Raw genomic sequence first — 18,323 nt, 5'->3', positions numbered from 1 at the left:
ATGTAATTCACATATTTCAAAGTTACTTAAAATTTATTTCCTAATGGACGGTCTTATTATTAAATTGACTTTTTTAGCAGAACAAGGCCTCATCAGAGAGTAAAAATCATCTGTTTTATAAAGAGCTCTACTATAGTTACTCCAGAAATCTTCAAAAACTAGTAGAGCTCTGTATAAAATTATCTATTTTAGAAACTAAAATGTATAGGGTTAGAATGCTAGATGATAGTGGGAAAAATTTCAAAAGGTAATTGATTTGTTTCAGTAGAGCTCTAAAATAAGTTCCATTAGATCAAGCAATATTTATAGAAAACAACTTCAAGAGAAATCAGCTTCATGGCAAAAATCACTACATATTACCCAGCCTCTTGGGAAACTCTATGCTGTTAAGCACTGTTTTAAAATTGTGCTTTCCTTCAATTAAATCTCAGATAAATGAAGCTCTTCTTGAATAACTTAGAAAATAATTTTAAAAGTTGGTTGTTCATGTCAGATCACCATAGGAAAAAAAAAAGATACAAAATTTTTTTTACTGGGTTATGCAACATATTCAGGGGCTATTGCAGTCCCAAAACCAAGAATGGGTCAGAACAAAATAGGGTGATAAGGAGTTACATGGTATATGATAGTGTTCAACCTCCAGCCTTGTGACCAGGTGTGACACCAGAAAAATACCTGTATTCCAGATTAATGCAGAATTGCAAAAAGCAGACTAAATTAGAAGGCTCAATATACTGCTTCTCAGGTGACTTGGATAACAGGTAAGACACCAGGCTTGGATAACAGATAGGACTGTACTTTAGATTAGCAGAACTCCTGCATTTCTTGCATTCCTCCACTGCAGTGTTCCTTAGCAAGAGAGCAGCTTTGTTCTCAGTAACTCTGAACTGTGATAATGTGGCCCTCATAGAGAGAAGAACAATTTCAACTTTGTAAATGAAGATCTGTAAACAATGAGTAGCATAGCATTGTTACATGATTTATGTTAAGTATTAGACAGTAAAAGTTTACTCAATCATACACAATAATCTGTCAACTTCACTGGCCTGAATTTGGCCCATTGATTTTGTCTAATACCCTATACATGTCGGGCCCTGCACATTCAAGTTCACAGTGTAACAGGCATTTGTGCATTCCAAATTCTTTGGTTGTGTGAAACAATTTAAATTTCATGTATAGTGTAATAGGTTAGTTGTCTGAATTGGCCATAAATCACAAAAATCTTAACATTTTAAGAATTATTTCAGTACAACAGTGATTGTATGTCCCATTTTATTCACACAAAACTTTAAAAAAAGTATGAGAAGTGCCTTATTTATATACTAAATAAAAAAGGAAAAATGTGTCCATTCAGTCAAGTCAATGGCTTTAACTAAACTGATTTTAAAACATAGGCAATGTTCAGATTAGCCTTCCATCCTGCATTCCAGCCAGAATCTAGATTGTCTTCTGTGCTCTTCTGATGTACATGATGATTCCCACAGGATTCCATAGTGACAACACTGTGTGTATTTGTAGACTATCTTCAGATTCCATTTTGGTGGCTTCTAGAAGAATCTGTCTCTAACTGTGCATGAATCTGCCAATTCCTCAAATCAGCACTGACAGTCCACAGGCAATCTAGTGAGTTGAATTATTTAGGAAATGTTTGGGGTTTTTTTAAATTCTTCATTTGGATACTAAGTTATTTTAGATGCTCTTAGTCATCATGCCTGATTGCTCTTAGGCATGTCACAATATTCTCAGGCAAAACAGACAAGGCTTTCAGCACTGTAAGGTGAAATCTGACCACATATTTATCAATCAGTTAAAACTTCTATGCGATTATTTACTCCACTCAATACACTTTTATAAGTTAATTGTTTTAGTGTCTTTATTACATCCACTTCCCATTTTGACAATGCCCAAGAACTACATGAAATTGTTTCAAATTAATATTGGGCTTGGTGTGTCAAACTGATTAGTGCTTGTTACTAGGATTTTATATTCCAGCACTGTGAGCTCAATTGTTTTCCAGTACATTGCATGTATTATTTTACAGCAAAGCTTCAGAGACTTTTTTGCTGCTGAAAGCTTCTTGCAAATTCATTCTGTTTTGACTGGACGACAGGATATCAGCAGGGGATGACTAAAAACCAGCAATAAGAAAAAAAACTTTTCCCTCTAGGAGACTTACACTCAGCTGGAATGCAGACTTCCCTTTGGATGGGAAAGAATTTTTAATTATGTAGAAAGACTAACTGAATAAAGGAGAAATTGTAGATAATTTATGACTGGCTTCACCCAAAACCAGAAAGAATTCATCTGATTGTTTTCAAACAGACAGCAATTATTACAATATTCAGAGTATGAGCAATAAACTACTTCTTCAGGTACTCTTTTCTGTTCCCTAGAATAAAACACCCCAATGTGACTGTGTCACTTAAACTTTTGTAAAAGGAAGAAAATCCTCTGAGTCTTCTTATGCATATTCTGATCAGCTCATGGAAATGTCAGAGTCTTCCTTCGCACAAGTAACTGGTGTGTGAAAGTCTTCAGCATTCAAAGGAAAAGGGAAGAAAAAAGCCTGTATAGTCTGCCTTCACTGTAATCACCCAGGTTTGTAATCAAATGGCACTATCCCAATTTAAAGAAGTTGAAGAGTAAAGTCCAGAACAGAAGTTAATCAAATAAATGGGAGAGCAGCTGTTAGAGCTGGCCTTCTTTGACACAGGGGTGTACTGCTGGCTTTTGGTCACCCTGTCCACTAAAGCCACCATGTCCTTCTCTGGAAAGATGTTTTTCAGCTATTGGTCCCCAGCCTGTGTTGGTGTCTGGAGGTTTTCTGTTCCAGAGGTTCAAGTTTGAATCTGGTGTGGTTTTGGGGCGTTTTTTTTGTTTGATTGTTTTTTGGTGGTTTTTGAGGTTTCTGAGATTCTTATAAATCCAAAAGTCAAGTTATATTCAACCCTAAGCTAACTGAATTTTTAATAGATTTGAAAAATAAGCTAAAAATAAAGGCAATTAAAATATATTGTCCTTCATATGGAAAAATTTCTTCACTGAAAGGCTTGTCAAGCATTGGGACAGGCTGCCCTTGGAAGTGGTTGAGCCACCACCCCTGCAGGTATTTAAAAGACTTGTAGATGTGGCACTGAGGGACATAGTTTAGTGGTGGACTTGGCAGTGCTGTGTTAACAAAGATCTTATCCGGCCTAAAAAGTTGCATCATTCTATGATTCTACAGTTCTTGGAAGCACTGCAAGCCCGCAAGGCTGCATTCTGCTTACCACTGAGTAATGTCTGAATGCAACTGATGATCCTAATAACCCTTGGTTAGAGAATTATTTTCAAAAAAGAGGTCAGTAACTCAGACCCAATTCTTTAGTTCATCTTCAGACCCACCATTTTGCTTTGACAGAGCAGCAAAGATTTCATTTTCAGAGGCACTGTAGGGCTGAAGGAATCTTCTCAGTTATTTTTTCAGGCTTCAAGCTTCTTAGATCAGACATTTTCACATTGAAAGCAGAGATTCTTACTTATAAGCCTGATATCTGTTCTCCTTTGAGAGACTTAGCTTTATTTACAGCCTGTAGGTATGGGTAGGTACAACCATTTCAGGAAAACAAGTTACTGGTATCTTTATCATGATTATGCAGGTATTACTGGTAAAATATTTTGCTTTCAGGTTCTCCATGGACCACAAATGATGGTGGTCTAAACAGCCTTTAATCTTCTTATTGGCAATAATTATATTTCTCTGCAAGCTGACAGTGTTTTGCCTGGAATAAAAAAAAAAAAAAAGGACATGATCTTATTATTGCTATTATTACTTGCAGCACAGTTTCTCCTGCTGATGGCAAGGGTAATCAAGGTGATGGAAACCCACACACTTGATTCTCACTCAGTATATTAAAAGATGTGAAGAGGCAAGTCCTGAGCTCCTTAAATTAGATAAACTTCAACTGAAAAAAAGGGTACCTGAATAGTAATTTACACTTAAGATTAATTTAGGTACATAGTAGGCATTAATAAAAGTTCAATAAATTTTTAAATCTGGCTCTCATCTCATATTTATGTTGGTACTGCCATATATAAACTGAGTAAAAAAAGAAATATCATGTTTTACCCTGCCCAGATAACCAGACATTTAACATAACACATTTATATGATGTGTTAGGAATTTAATGTCACAAATTGCAGAATTTGCTTTCCCCTAATAAACTCTCTCTACATACAGATGCATATTTCAAACTGTTTTGCAGTGCTTCCAAACACCAACCGGGAAAATATAAGACTCTTTAAAGGCTAGTGATAGATAAATTCCCTGAGGAGAACAAAGGGATAAGGAAGGTCCTTGAAAGACACTTCATTTTCAAATGACAAGAACTGTTGGCAGCACCAGAACAAGCAGAAATAAGTGATCTTGTAACCTTTTATTAATGCTCACATTTTTGTGCCCAGATCAAGCCTCAGGACAGAGATGGCATGCTTTTGTTAGGTTCTGTTTGTTATTTCACTTTTACTGATTTCCTGTTGCTAAATAATCCAGAGCAAACTATACATACTGTGCCAGAAATTATAGTTGTGGTCCATCCCATGCACACCACAGCAGGGAAGGAACTTTGGTGGAGATGGTCCAACCTATCCAGAGCATCATCCCACTTTCTCCTAAGAACCCTTGAGTTGTATGAGTCCATTCCTGTGGCTGTCCTGCCTGTAGACATCTGGGCTGTGATTGTTAGATGGAAGCTGAATCTAATGGACAATTGCCTCTCCATTCCAGATAGCTATACGGCCTTTACTTTCCCTGCATCATTTACCTTCCACATAATTTTTCATTCCACACATCCTAACACACATTGATGACTTGTTATTTTACGCACTCAGCTGAGTTTTCTCAAAGGTGAGAGGGAAATGTCAGTGAAAATCCATTTGCCTCAAAAATTGAATCATTTTCTAGGTGCAACTCTCTTGCTTTCTTGGTCTTGAGAGGGGATCTTAAGACTATTTTCCCAACTTAAGGAGGGATTATAACTCCCACAGGCTGATAAATGGATAATTTCCTGAACACGAGGGAAAAAAAAACAAACCCCACACCAAAAAGCCCCCAACAGATTGCCTAAGTCTTTCTAAGATTTCTGGAGTTCACTGAAATAATACCTGAAACATGATTTCACGTAACAGGATTAAAAAATAAAAAGAAGAAGAGTCCTGACCAATCAGATTTTGTCATATCCCTGACAGCTGTATTCTCCTGCATGCACAAAGTGCTTTCACTCATGGAAAGCTGTCTTAGCAAAGTTCAACTAGCAAATATGGAGAAATGAGAAGGTACTTGCTTGGTACTTCTGCACACTTTAAAAACTGCCTGAAAAGCCAGGTTGAGGGCTGAAGTTAAGGAAAGTGGGATTCTGGCATGAAAAACTGGATTAATGCAACCTGCATATACCCACCATCAGAAAAAGGAGTAACTTATGGTCTTTTCAACTGCAACTGCTTTACTCCTTTTTCTGTATTTCCATGGAGCTCAGCTGCAGACTGGCTGGCTGACCTGATGGGAAGGGGAAGATTGGCACCTATGTAAAAAAAAAATATTACAGTCACACACTGCCTGTAAACCAGCCCAGCCAAGGCCTTCAGCAAGATCCTCAGGACAACTGAAGGCCACACCCATGCTCAAAGCATCTTTAAATTTGATTATTCCTTTTTGTTTGTGAATGGAAACCTAAAGGTCATTTAAATCAAATCTGGTTTGAGACTCGTGAAGTAGCAGTGCAAACTATCAACATTTCTTTGACAAGGGTATTGCTAGTGGCTTGCTGCAGCCTTGCATTGCCTCTCCTGTTGGCACAAAGCTCCTCTGGCAGCTGAGTCAAAATTCTCCCTCAGTGGCTGTTGTACAGTCGTTTCTACTAAGTTTCTGAGCGCCGTATTTTGGAGTGTTTTCCAGCTCATTAGAGAAGGTGATACATAATCCTGAGACAGAAGTCTGGCCCCAGTTCTGGAGACCAAAGCACTGCACAACATAAATATAAAACTGTCAGAGCTGCTTGTGGGAATGCTTCCAGGTAACTCCCAGCAGGGTGCAAAGGGACTTGGTCCCAGGCAGCATCCATGACAGATGTGCATATACTTGGTGCCATTGTGATGAAATGTACAGCCACATAAGCAGCACTCAGAACAATGGCCTAGGCTATTATAAGATTAAGAGAAACCACTCCTGACAAGGAAGAGGTTATACACTTGCCAAGATCATAGAACCATAGAATCCTAGAATGGCTTGGGTTGGAAGTGACCTTAAAGACCATCTCATTTCAAAGCCCCTGCCATGGGCAGGGACAGCTTCTCAAGACTGTTGATCTAGGTTGATCAAAGCCCCATCCAACCTCGAGGGATGGGGCATTCACAGCTTCTCTGTGCAGCCTGTGCCAGTGCCTCACCACTCTCACAGTGAAGAATTTTTTCTAATACCTAATCTAAATCTACACTCTGTCAGTTTAAAACCATTACCTCTTCTATCATTACATGCCCTTGTGAAAAGTCTCTCTCCTACCCTCTTGCAAGCCCCCTTTATGTTCTAGAAGGTGCTATAAGGTCTCCCCAGAGCCTTCTCTTGTCCAGGCTGAACAACCCCAACTCTCTCAGCCTGTCTTCCAGTGCATGATGAACAGACCTGGTGTATTGACACTCAGCAGTGAAGAAGAATGATAGAGATACAGATCCCAAAGGACTCACATCTGTCAGGAATAGCTCTGTGACATGACACAGGCTGGTGGTGACAGAAGTCCAGGCATCAGATGCCTCTTATGAGTCCTTTCATTGCTTTGAAGTGTTTTTGCAGTGTAATGATAGGGGGAAAAATCAGTTATGCACAGAGACATATTTTTAGGCAGGGTGTACAATACCGTAGAATATCTAGAATGACTTCTGAATGCCTGGAAAATCCTGTTTTGGATATACTTTGTATAACTAGATAGTACTTGAGGAAGTACGAAAACATCATTTCCCCCCTTTATTAGCTTCAGGAGATCAAAGTAATAATTTCGTAGTAATAACTTCATTTTATCATAGTTGGAATAGTAATAACTTCATTTATTTTCTAGTTAAAATAATCAGAAGAGCTTATAGTCTCCTTGGAAGCAAGCTGTGTTGTAGTAGTTCCTTAATGAATTAACAACAGCTCTCACCATCTTGGCTTCTTCTGGTAGGGGGAAAGCAGCTCAAGTTCTTCCCAGGGAAAATAATCCCATTTCACTACATCTGCCCTTGTTTTGTACCACAGTGGAGGAGCTCAGAGGCAAAACTGCTGTACTCCTTGAATCAATGTTCATAGAAATTGTATACTACAACATCTCAGCACCATCCAGTTAAATTTTTCCAATTAAGTCAACTTAAATATATTGCTTAGTCTTCTGTGTCTTTTACAGACAGTCATATGTAGTACTTGCTCTTTACTCTTTTCATTATTAAATTATGAGATTGTAAAACCAGCATTTAGAAACTTGGTAAAAAGAACAGCCAAATCAATGATGAGTTTGCAAATACTTTAACCTTCATTTTACATGTTCCATATTGCAGTGACAAGTCATTATCTGATAGTGGGAGACCCTTCACTGTGTTTTGGTTTTGGTTTTTCTCTAGAAATCTTGCATATTGGAAGTGATTTAAGTGCATTGACTCTTTTCCCTGCCAACACATGGTAGTTTCAAACCAGCCAGGCCAATGTGCGTGGCAGTTCTGTAGGGAACTCTGCAGTGGCAGTCATGGTGTTTCGTTTCCGACAATAAATTCCTGCTAACTCATTACTGGAAGTTTGAAAGAAGACAGGCCTGTGCTTTCATCCTTCCAAAAGTTGGGGGGAAAGAGTGTGTGCTATCATTACAGTCATGAGGTTTTTATTTCCCATCTGGCTAAGTGTCAGTCTTTTAAAAATCCAGCTTAAAGACTCATTTTACAGCACACATCAAAGGCAGATTCTCAGGTGAGCTGGATGGTGTGGAAAAGCAGACAACAAACAATGATTTACAATCATGGAGAGAGTCCAGCTGTGAAACCACATTTCTGTGTTAAAGGGAGTTCAGGGAAAGTTGAGAGTTTAATCTGATCTTTGTGCTTCTGGTCTATTTTTTGCTTTGGAATGGGGAAAAGGTTGGTTTCACCTTTCAGTTCTTATGCAACAGAACAAATTTATAAAATGTTTACATTTTTTCCTGAAGGTTTTTGCTCTGACTGTGCCTATTATAAAAGTGTTGTAACAACAAGAGCTCAAAAAAATGTTTCTTGCCCTTAGGTTGTGCAAATAGCAGCACTATGTGCCCTCTGCCAGCACAACTCAGTGACTTTTAAGATGAATAAGAGGGCCTTTATAACTCAGTTGGTTCTCTTTCCTCAATAACTACATTCTCCTAAACATACTGATTTTTTTGTCTGATGTAAAAAATTTCAAAGAAAAAAAAATTGAAGCAAAGAAATGGAGGAAAGCATGGACCATGGGCAAGGCTAGTTCATTTGCCAACTCTTTGAAGAAGGAAGCAGATGGCAGAAAGCAGAACTTTGCCATATAATTTTTTGTTATTTCCTCCACTTTTCAAAGCGCCTTGGCTATTTGATCTCTAGCAGAGAGCCACTGTAGCCATTTTTACGCCAGAGGCTTATCTTTTAGAACTATATTTCACAGTGAATGGCAAGAAAAACTACCAACTGATCTTGAAAACAACTTGCAAGCAAAGTGGCAAGCTATACACCACCGTTCTCTTAATTTTTCTTTCAGAGGCTCACTTTCGCTTTTTTCCTTTTTTTGGATTATGCTCTCCCAATGAATGCGGTGCTACTTGACCTTTAAATGTCAAAATCCCTTTGAATGGCATTACTGTGAGCTCTGGAACCAAGCACCACATGTGAATGGCTAATATACATAGGAATCAATAGATATATTTCATGATGCATAGCCAGGCTTATGAATTCGTTTTATTATTCCTATCACCTCCCTACCCCCATGAAAACAAATTTTCAACTAGCTACTGCTGTTTTAAGAAGAGAGTAGGGAGAGTATATACTGGCAGGCTGATTGACATAAGTCAGCCAACTCTTCCAGCTAAAGGTCTGAGTCTGCAAGCTGTTTCTTGTGGGTGGATCTCTGTGCTAAGACTGAGAAGCCTGCAGGTTTTAAAATGAAATCAGCTACAGCTAACTTACGAGACATAACTCATGCTTTAAAAGTTATTTAAGTGAAGAAACAAAGAGTGAAGCCACTTTACATACTATTATTATTATTATTATTATTATTATTATTATTATTATTATTACCATTTTCCATTTGGTCCCAATCAGTTTTAATATACCAATGTTCTCTGTATTTTTTGTGTGTGTTTCTCTCACTTACGGCAGTAAGAAGAGGTTTCCATCACTACATCTACCTGGATGAAATCCAATATCTGAGCCAAGTATCCTATGTGTTTCCTTCAAAAGTTATGGAGAAAGGCAGAGCAGGGAAGCCAGAGATGAGGAGGGAACTGAAAATATTCCCAGTACAGTTGACAGTTTCATTCAGGCTCATCTCTCTAACCCAAGGGTGTTTGGCAATGATTCAGTCATAAGGGGTGTTCTGTACCAATCTCAGTTAGGACAAAATAGCAGATTTTGTCCAGTTCTTATGCCAGTAAAGAAAGGAAGATTAAAGGACCCTTTCCTCCATCAGTTTCTGAAGCAGAACGTGGCAGATTTTGAAACCATTAATTCAAAGTAATGCCTATGGCACACTGCAGAAGAGAGTATGGATTTCTACTTGTGGCTGTCCTTTTGCCTGCAAATGTACACTGCTCTCTTTTACCCTTTGGAGGATCCTTATCCCTACAGAGAAGACATTTAGCCTTCAGGAAGGGAGGATGAAAAACATTATTAACTTGCCATGATTTCTCACACTCACTTGGTCTAGACTGGTGGAAGTGGCTATCATAAAGAATCAGGATCAGGGCTCTGCTGTGCTGCAGAAGCAGTTCATGGCCTGAGCAGCCTGCAGGAAACTAGGCACTGCAGAAATCTGGGTATTACATCTTTCTGGGTGCCCAGCCAATAAACCCAAATAATCCCAATTTTTGGTGTTCAAAAAATATAAGCATGCACAGTTTCCACCATTCATTCAAGTTTCTTGTTTAATTTTTCTGAGTTGGAGAACTCTTGCAGGATTTAACCAGTAATGCCTGTCATGTTGAGCTGGAAACACCTCTAGAACATGACAGAATTATAGTGCTTACAACGCCCCCAGGAAACAGTTGTTATCCCACAGACAAGTGAGAAATTGAGTCACCATATCATCATCATCTCCTACAGCCCAGCCGAGTGTCCTAATTATAACATCATTCCATATTCAGAACTGTCTAAATAAGATGAAGCCTTAAAGGTAAGTACCTTTTTATACTGTGTTGTCTTGCTGTCTCATATTTAAAATATGGATCCTAGGCTGGGTCATTACCTGCAGGGTGACCTCAGGAGGTGGTATAGATCAAAGTAAGGGTTGTTCAATATTCACCTGATTAAATGCTTTATCCTGAAGAGAACAGGCCATGGCCATCACTGGGAACTTTCCCCCCAGCCATGCAAACCTCTGTCCTGTGTGCTCACTAGTACACATGCTGACCCAGCACTACATTGGTTTACTGAGCTTTCCTCCCAATCAAAGGAGCTCATTTGATTACTTAATGGCCCTTAGAAAGCAAATTTAGAAGTAATCATCTATTCTTAGCTCAACCACTTCTCCTTTTAAAAATGTTTTCCCAGCCCAGATGAATGGGATGTCATCCATGGAGCTTGCCTGCAATTTCCATGCACCAGCCTGAAGAAGGTACCCAACAGTTAAAGGTACAATACAGCAACAAGAATGAAACCCCTCCTATTATGAACCCAAGAAAATCCTCTTTCAGCTAGATAACTGTCACCTGAGAACAAAATTACAGGTGTTGCAGATTTTTGTGGTTTGTCAGGTGCTAACTTCAAGTTTTCCCATGGAATGCACATCTCCTCCAAGTGGGCTGTACAGTCACTCCCTACCAAGCATGATGCCACTGGTAATGGTGACGGCAATAGATAATCCCAGAAAGCAATACCTCGATTCCTCCATGCCAAAAACACTGCTTTCAGCAGCTGAAATGGTGCCTTCTGCCTGAAAATTCAAGGACAAAACCAAGACTCATAATTATGAGTCATTAAAAGTCATTAAAAACTTTTGGTATGAAGTACGTCCCACAGATGAGTCCATTTTTTAAATTGAAAATAAAAGACATCTTTTAGAAAAATAAGCATCAACATTTGGTAGTGTATTTTTTTTTTCAATTTCCTTTTTTTTCCTGATATAAAATAGTCTTTATTCCAGAAAAGCTGCATGCACATGTTGTCTAGGCTGACTTCAATTTCCTACCTTTTCTACCAGAAAAATCAAGCAGTTTTTCTTGAAAACTGTTTGCATTTCTTAGGTTTGTGTTTCCACTACCCAGTTAAGAGTCAGGTGCCACAAAATAACCTTAGATATCAGCACCTTTATTGCTTCCAGCACAGTCTTAGTTTAAAAATGCAGGACAAGATGTATACAAACAGAAAAGGCTTATTTGAGAACAGTGTCATACCTGGAGAGAAAATCTTCTGATATTTCTGCACACACCGAAGAAGCCTGAACTTACCAAGAGTCACCAGCCTGACTAATCAGCTCATAGACACAGTGATATCAAAACACTTTTGATATCACTGCTTTGTTAAAATTGTCAAAATCACAACTTCAGGCTCTTAAATATCAGTTGTGTTTAAGGTCAGTGAAAAAATAGGAGAGGGAGACTGACCTGTTATATTTAAAATAATGATTCCTGGGCAACAATGAAGTGAAATAACTAAGCTGGTAAGAGCATCACTCCCAGAGATGTGCGTAATGGAAATGTTGATTTGCCTGTTGATTTGAGTGGGTGAAAAGGTTACACAAAATCTCTTCAGCATTCCTTACTAAGGAAACCTTTTCCTTTCCCTTGATTATGATTACTCTCAGTGTTCTTATACGCATACATTTCAAAATGTGAAATGGTATTTAAAAAAAAAAGCAGCTGACAATCTATTTTATTTAACCATTTCAGCAGAGTATTTTCTGTATTTTCTGTCAAACACCAGAGAATTCTGGATGACTGTGAAAAACACGTGTTGCAATGTACATGTAATGACATCAGTGATGCATTTATTTCTGCTCTGTAGAAAACTCCAGTAACAAGAAACTCTCTAAAGGCTAAACTTTTCCAAAGAGGCTTCTGAAATGGAGCACAGTGCAGAATTTTCTGGTTAAGCTGCATTTCATCATGAAGTGGCCAAAAACTGAAATGGAAGCTCTCCTCACTTGGGTTGCATAAGATAAAGCAGAGTTGACAGGAGCTCTCCACCATTCCTGGTTATCATCCTGGACTACTGGCTGGCTGGATTAGGCTTCCCCTCATTCAGCATCCAAGTGAGGCAAATCTCATCCCACACTTTTTAACTTTTCCCACATAATGCACAGAGTGTCAGCAGCAAATTCCCCTCATGGAATATAACTTGCAAGTACTATATAATTCAGTCCCTCATTGAATCTACTCTGTTAAGTCCTTTGAAAATCTGACTCTTAACATAAAACACATTCTATATTATCTGGACCATATTTTAAGGGTCCAGAAATCTACTAGATACTTTTAGGCAGTCTTCACACAGTTATATGGGGCAGGTACCTCAGCTATCCTTACACTCCACAGCTCAAAAAAATGACAAAAGCATGCAGGTTTACTTTAGAATAGCTGTCTTTTTTTTTCTTTATATAACAATTTACCAGTCCATTAAACTTATTAAACTTTACAAGTAAAGAAATTATGGCCTTAGCAAACCTCTTTTGTTCTGTAGCAGAAGTATCTTCCTTGCCCCTGAGCACCATTTTAGATTTAAAACAGTTCCTCAAAAGTATTTCTTAAGTAAATCTTTTGAAGGCTTTTATAGAGTAACCTTCCTCCTCTCCCCCTGCTTTGTACCAATGCTTATTTAAATTTGAAGTTTGTATGAATTTTGATTCTACAATGTTTTTATAGCCATGCTGAACTTTTCCTCAAAACAACTCAAAGCTTGTATGGACCAGTTCTGTCTTTCATTGCATAAACCTGTTATTTAGATTTTAGGGGGGGTCATTTTGGGTTGGGGATTTTTTGGTGCTGGTGGGGTTCTTTTATTGTTGCACCTCATCAGAGCACTGGCTGAGAAAGCAGCAGGGTGCTTTGTTCTCTGTAGTGTTAGTATGTTCTTTTTCCCATTTCCTGTATCTCTGGGCACAGACTGTTCCATCTTTCCTACTTGGAAATGCCATGGGCACTGCTCCTGAGTGATAGTTGCCTGAGACCAGACAAGTGCTCCCTGGAGCCATACTAAGCAGTATAATTCAAGTAATTTCCAGTGAAAATTTTGATGGTCAGAGGAGAGAGGACAGACAGTTCAGGAAGGTCATAGCAGGCACCACTGTGGCTGGTGCTGGCACTAGGAAACAAATGGTTACCAGGCAAGAAAATAATTGAACTCTTCTACGGCTCAGGCTGCAGGTGACCAACTTTAATAAAACAAGTTTAGGGACTAAGTTTGCAGACCTGTGGAACGCTACAGTGAGAAAGGATGTGCTGCAGACATCAGAAAACAGAAGAACCAGCAATTAAAGCAAGTAAGTAGGCAGGGGATATTACTAGGAGGAGTGAGACAGCTATTTTTGCTAAGGGTTTTGGAATAGGTGCCCTAAAAACTGCTGTAACTTCCCCCACTGAACGCCAGCCCAGGGGACAGTGTGAAATGCCAGATGTCTGCAGAACCTTTAGCACAAGTTCCATCTTTGTATCCTTCTTAGCCTTCTCAGGAAAGGCTAATTGGAATGATACCCACATAGTGACAAAATGACCCAACGGTGGAGAATGCTCTGCTATTCGGAACCATGAGATACTGTCAAATGCTGATATCTACCATTAAAAGCCTGCATGTTGATAAAATTGTTGATTTTTTTTCTGATTGTCACATGTCTAAAACATGTGGCTTCCAGTTACATGTGAGATCTGAGCATGAAGCAGGGTCGTGGAGAGGACAGAACAAGTGCATGAACCCACGACCCCTGTAAGGTAACTTACACACAGGCCATGTGCTAACACTGTAAACCCCGGGCTGCCAGGAACAATCTGGGGCATGATAATCCCATAATGAGCAACAGCAGGTGCTAAAGTGCTTAAAGTAAATCAGTCTTTCAGTCAGCGAATTGTTATTTATGTCAGCACCACCAAAGAGTGCAAATCTGACAGGATGGGTGGCAGCCAGTGACCCCTGGAACTGGGGTTTGGGACCTGCAGGGGATCCCCAGGCAGGCAGGGCAGGGCAGGCACCATGTCACGGCCTCAGCCAGGAGCAGTACAAACCAGGGAGGGGGTACCAGCTGCATCTCCCTGGGGACAGGGACAGCCAAGGCTGGGGCAGGACATCTGCCTGCAAGTGGAGTTGGGGATCAGGCCCCGTGAGGGGAACCAGGGTCAGGCCCAACCCAGGATGACTGAAGAATCAACACAGAGCCAAGGAACTGAGTATGGTTTTATAATATCAAATTTGTTGTTTTCTAATTTTGATTAGGTTGGAAAGAGAGATTTCTTCCATCTCCTTCAAGCCTTTTGTTGATTTGGATTGTGAGGAATTCCCATTATTTGTCCAGCTTAACATGTCTGTGGGTACACCCAGAAACTACTGGAGGTATTAATACAATGTTAGCCAAGGCAGCAATGAGCACAGCATGACTCAGTGTGTTTTCAGGATTGGTGCTTTGCTCCAGATGTCTGGAGTGGAAAACTCAGCACAGACGTATGGTCCTCCATTCCTCTCCTCTCCAGACAGTGAAGGACATGGGGTTCTCACACCCCTCTGAGCCGTGGCACAGGAGCAGCATCCATCCTAGCTGCACAGGTGTCAAGGAGACTGAAGGTTTGGCCTGACAAGTGCTTTCTGATGGCAGCCTAAGGCAAGGCAGATGATTTCATCCAAACATTTTAAGTGTATTTGGACAAATTATTCTTGCCCTAGGAATATGTTATACTAATGAAATTACGCTGTCAGCCATTGCAGGCCTGGCAGGAATTGCAAACTATTTTAATCCTCCAAGAACATATTTGCCCAGGCAATAATTTGACTTGTCATTAGTAAATTCTTAGCTTTTTAAGAGACAGGAACACACAAAAAGGTATTGATCTCGGGGTTATTGATTCGTATCACAATTGCATCAGTTTTCTTCTAAGGTCTGTAGCAAACTGATCTATGGGCTGTATTTTCCCACCTGTATACTGGAGGTCCACAGGCTTTAGGGAGGGCTTTTTAGCATAATGCAGCAGCTTGTTGGTTTGATTTCAAACGAACATGAAGCTTGCCAAATGTATGCAAAGGGAAAAAAAAAAAGAAAGGTAATTTGTCCTTGTAAGCACTGATGCAACATGAGAATAGATCTGTGGGCCTTGTAAAATCAGTGCCTAAATAACAGGTCCTCTGTTGAGTGTTGGGCTGCTGCGAGAGGCAAAGATCAACCCAAAGGAGAGTCAAATTGCAGCTCAGTATTACTTCTTGGCTCAGACCCTCTACTGATCTTGGGTGTCACTGTCCCTAACCAGAGCAAGAAAAATAAAGACATTTACAGGAACAGGGTTCAGCTTACCTTTCTACATGCTGGACAGGTTATTCTGAATTTGTAATCCTGTATTCTCTTTCTAGTCAGGGGAAAGAAATCTAGTTGATGTATCATCTGATCCATTTTAAGCATCTCTGTTAGAATGAGAGGAGTTTCACTCTGAAGGTGTCTGGGTTTTTTTCCCATGGACTACTCATTGAGTATACAGTGATTAGCTCAGACTTAGATGTATGACTTTTAAGCTGCAAACTGGGACAGATTATTCCCAGGCTAATTTTCCTTCATCTTTTTTTAAGATGTCTCAGTATCCTATTCCTAATCAGCACAGAATGAGTCAAGAGTGCACAGCCTTGTTGCTTCATTCTTCCCCCAAAATAACCCTTCAGCTGTGCACAATTTCTCTGGTCCCCAGTCTGTATTGCTCTGTTACACACATCATTCCTTAGCAGATTCCCCATGGGACACTTGCTTTTTGTGTGGAGGGATCAGACAGGTGCAGGGAGAAGCGACTGTTGTAGCGAGTGATGTGGGAGTGAGGCATGTCCTGGATCTCACATGAAGTCCGTCTCTTTTCAGGGCTGGCATTTTTCCCTGGGATAAGACATGCACAGCAACTGGTGTCACTACTGTGTCACACTGGGTTGTGTTCATCAGGAAATACCCTGACATCAGTCTTTACTAGTAAATTTTTTCAGGGAGATGCAGCAGCCACAGCTGTTTCTGCACCAACAGAGCACCAATATTATCCATCTTCATTGTAAGACAAAAGAAAACCCATTTGATTTAGGTCAGACTTACTTAGATTCATTGTGGTTTTACCATCTGGCTTCCCTCCAGCACTGGTGTATTTATCTTCATGTCACTTCTCAGCACCAGAAACACACTGTTCTCCCCAATTTACAGATGGGTTCCTGAAGCAGAATTCATTTTCTCCCAGGCAACAAGGAGAGGGGTGAGAAGTTGCATGGGAACCAGAGCATAGGAATTTTACCAGCCTAGAAATGAAGTCTAGGAGAGTCCTTTCTGTGGGGTGGTGCATTGAGTTGGTCCCAGAACCACAGGGAAAGCCTGGCCCGACCTGCATGCTGCTTCTGTAGACAAGAGAGCCTCATTTGGTCTCTACGTGGTTCTTAGTTGGTAGTTTATGGCACAGATTAGTGAAGTGCAGGAAAACTGGATTCTAAGCTGTAACCTATAAGGAACTAAATCCAATGTTTGTATTTTTGGAAGAGAGGGTTAAACTGATCTGACAAGTAAATAAGGTACTGACACCTTTGAAAAGCCTCATTATCCAGTCTAGAGCTGTCTGCCATTAGTGTGACACCTGTGTGTAAAGAGATAAAACTGTGGCAATTAGCTATGATTTTAGCCCATGCACCTTATATCTGTTTCCAACTAGAGTTAGTTCAAACCACAGCTTATGTTTGACACCAGTCTAGCAAAACCAGCAGAAGCTTAATAACACAGAGGTTTGCTCTCTTATTTATTTATTTATTTGCTTGCTACTGTGTCTGCACCACATTTGTAAAAAGGCCTGCACAGCATCCTCCTCTACTAGAAATGTATTAAGGCTAGATTATGTGCCTCATCTTTACCAGTGGAGATGGAATATCATATGAATCAGGGAAACTGTGAGCTGTACCACCTCGTCAGTTTAAATACAGAGAACCCACTAAACAAAGTATTTAAGCAACAAAATACCTTGCTTATTATTAATAATATCCTGAACATGAGGAAGCTCATCACCACAGTTCTCTGGAGCCTGTGGTTATGCTGCACAATTACATAATAATCAGCCACACAGTCAATGCCTGTCCAATAAACATTTTAATTTTATTCCATCACTGATGCTAAACTGATTAATTAAAACCACATATCAGGACTCAATACCATCCTTAATAATGAGACTTTAAAAAAGAAAAAAATAAAGGGGCTTTTTGGAAATAAGAAATGCGTGCCAGCATTTGAGGTTTTAAATTTGTATCTTCCAGAAACACAATGGGTAAATACTTAAAATGCCTTAGTTACCTCAAAATCATGACTCATCTGAAATTAGTGGAATTACACGAGTAACCATGTATAGGAAGCATACTCTCAAGTGCTGAGTTAGGATATCAAATTTCCCAGTCCACCAGTTAAAGTCACTTACACACTACAAACAGTATATCTGGAATCCCAAGTACCTTCTATGCTGAAGGAAGAAGTTTGGCCAGACTCAAACCTTCACCTCTGATCCTGTTTTCCTCTGATATTTAGCTCCATTCAATCACTGACCACAACTGTCAGCAATTCAGTTTCCCATTTTTGGTTTCAGATTCCTTCAGCGTGACGTATGATACACCGAGACTTTAGAGGAGGCAGACTTTATCCTGAAATGGCTGGCAGCATTACAAAAGATCACTCTGTTGTGAAATCAGGGGAAAACCAGACATCACTACACTCCCATATCTACTTTAAATAAACTCTGTGATTCTGTCTTCTAGGCCTAAAATAATCCTACATACTATGCTTTGAAGGATTAATTAATACTAAAAGTGCTGAAATATTCATACAGAAGATATTATATAAAGCCATCTAACTGTTCATTGCTGCAAATGTCAACAAACTGCATTTCACAGGACAACAAAATAGTAAGAAAAGCCCACACAAGATAAATCCA

The 18,323-nt window shown here is 39.6% G+C and overlaps 1 long non-coding RNA gene across 1 annotated transcript; it reads right to left on the bottom strand.

Annotated features, from left to right (window-relative positions):
* Positions 1-1,319: 1,319 nt before the first annotated feature.
* Positions 1,320-17,942, bottom strand: LOC138118965 (uncharacterized). The gene is made up of 3 exons (XR_011155340.1): positions 17,848-17,942; positions 5,436-5,558; positions 1,320-3,761 (listed from the first exon to the last, which is right to left on the bottom strand). It is a non-coding gene; the product is annotated as an uncharacterized lncRNA (long non-coding RNA).
* Positions 17,943-18,323: the final 381 nt, after the last annotated feature.

Source organism: Aphelocoma coerulescens, chromosome 1 (genome assembly GCF_041296385.1).
Source record: "Aphelocoma coerulescens isolate FSJ_1873_10779 chromosome 1, UR_Acoe_1.0, whole genome shotgun sequence".
Classification (NCBI taxonomy): Eukaryota; Metazoa; Chordata; class Aves; order Passeriformes; family Corvidae; genus Aphelocoma; species Aphelocoma coerulescens.
Note: the sequence above shows the minus strand (reverse complement) of the source record. Positions and strands in the feature narration are given on the sequence as shown.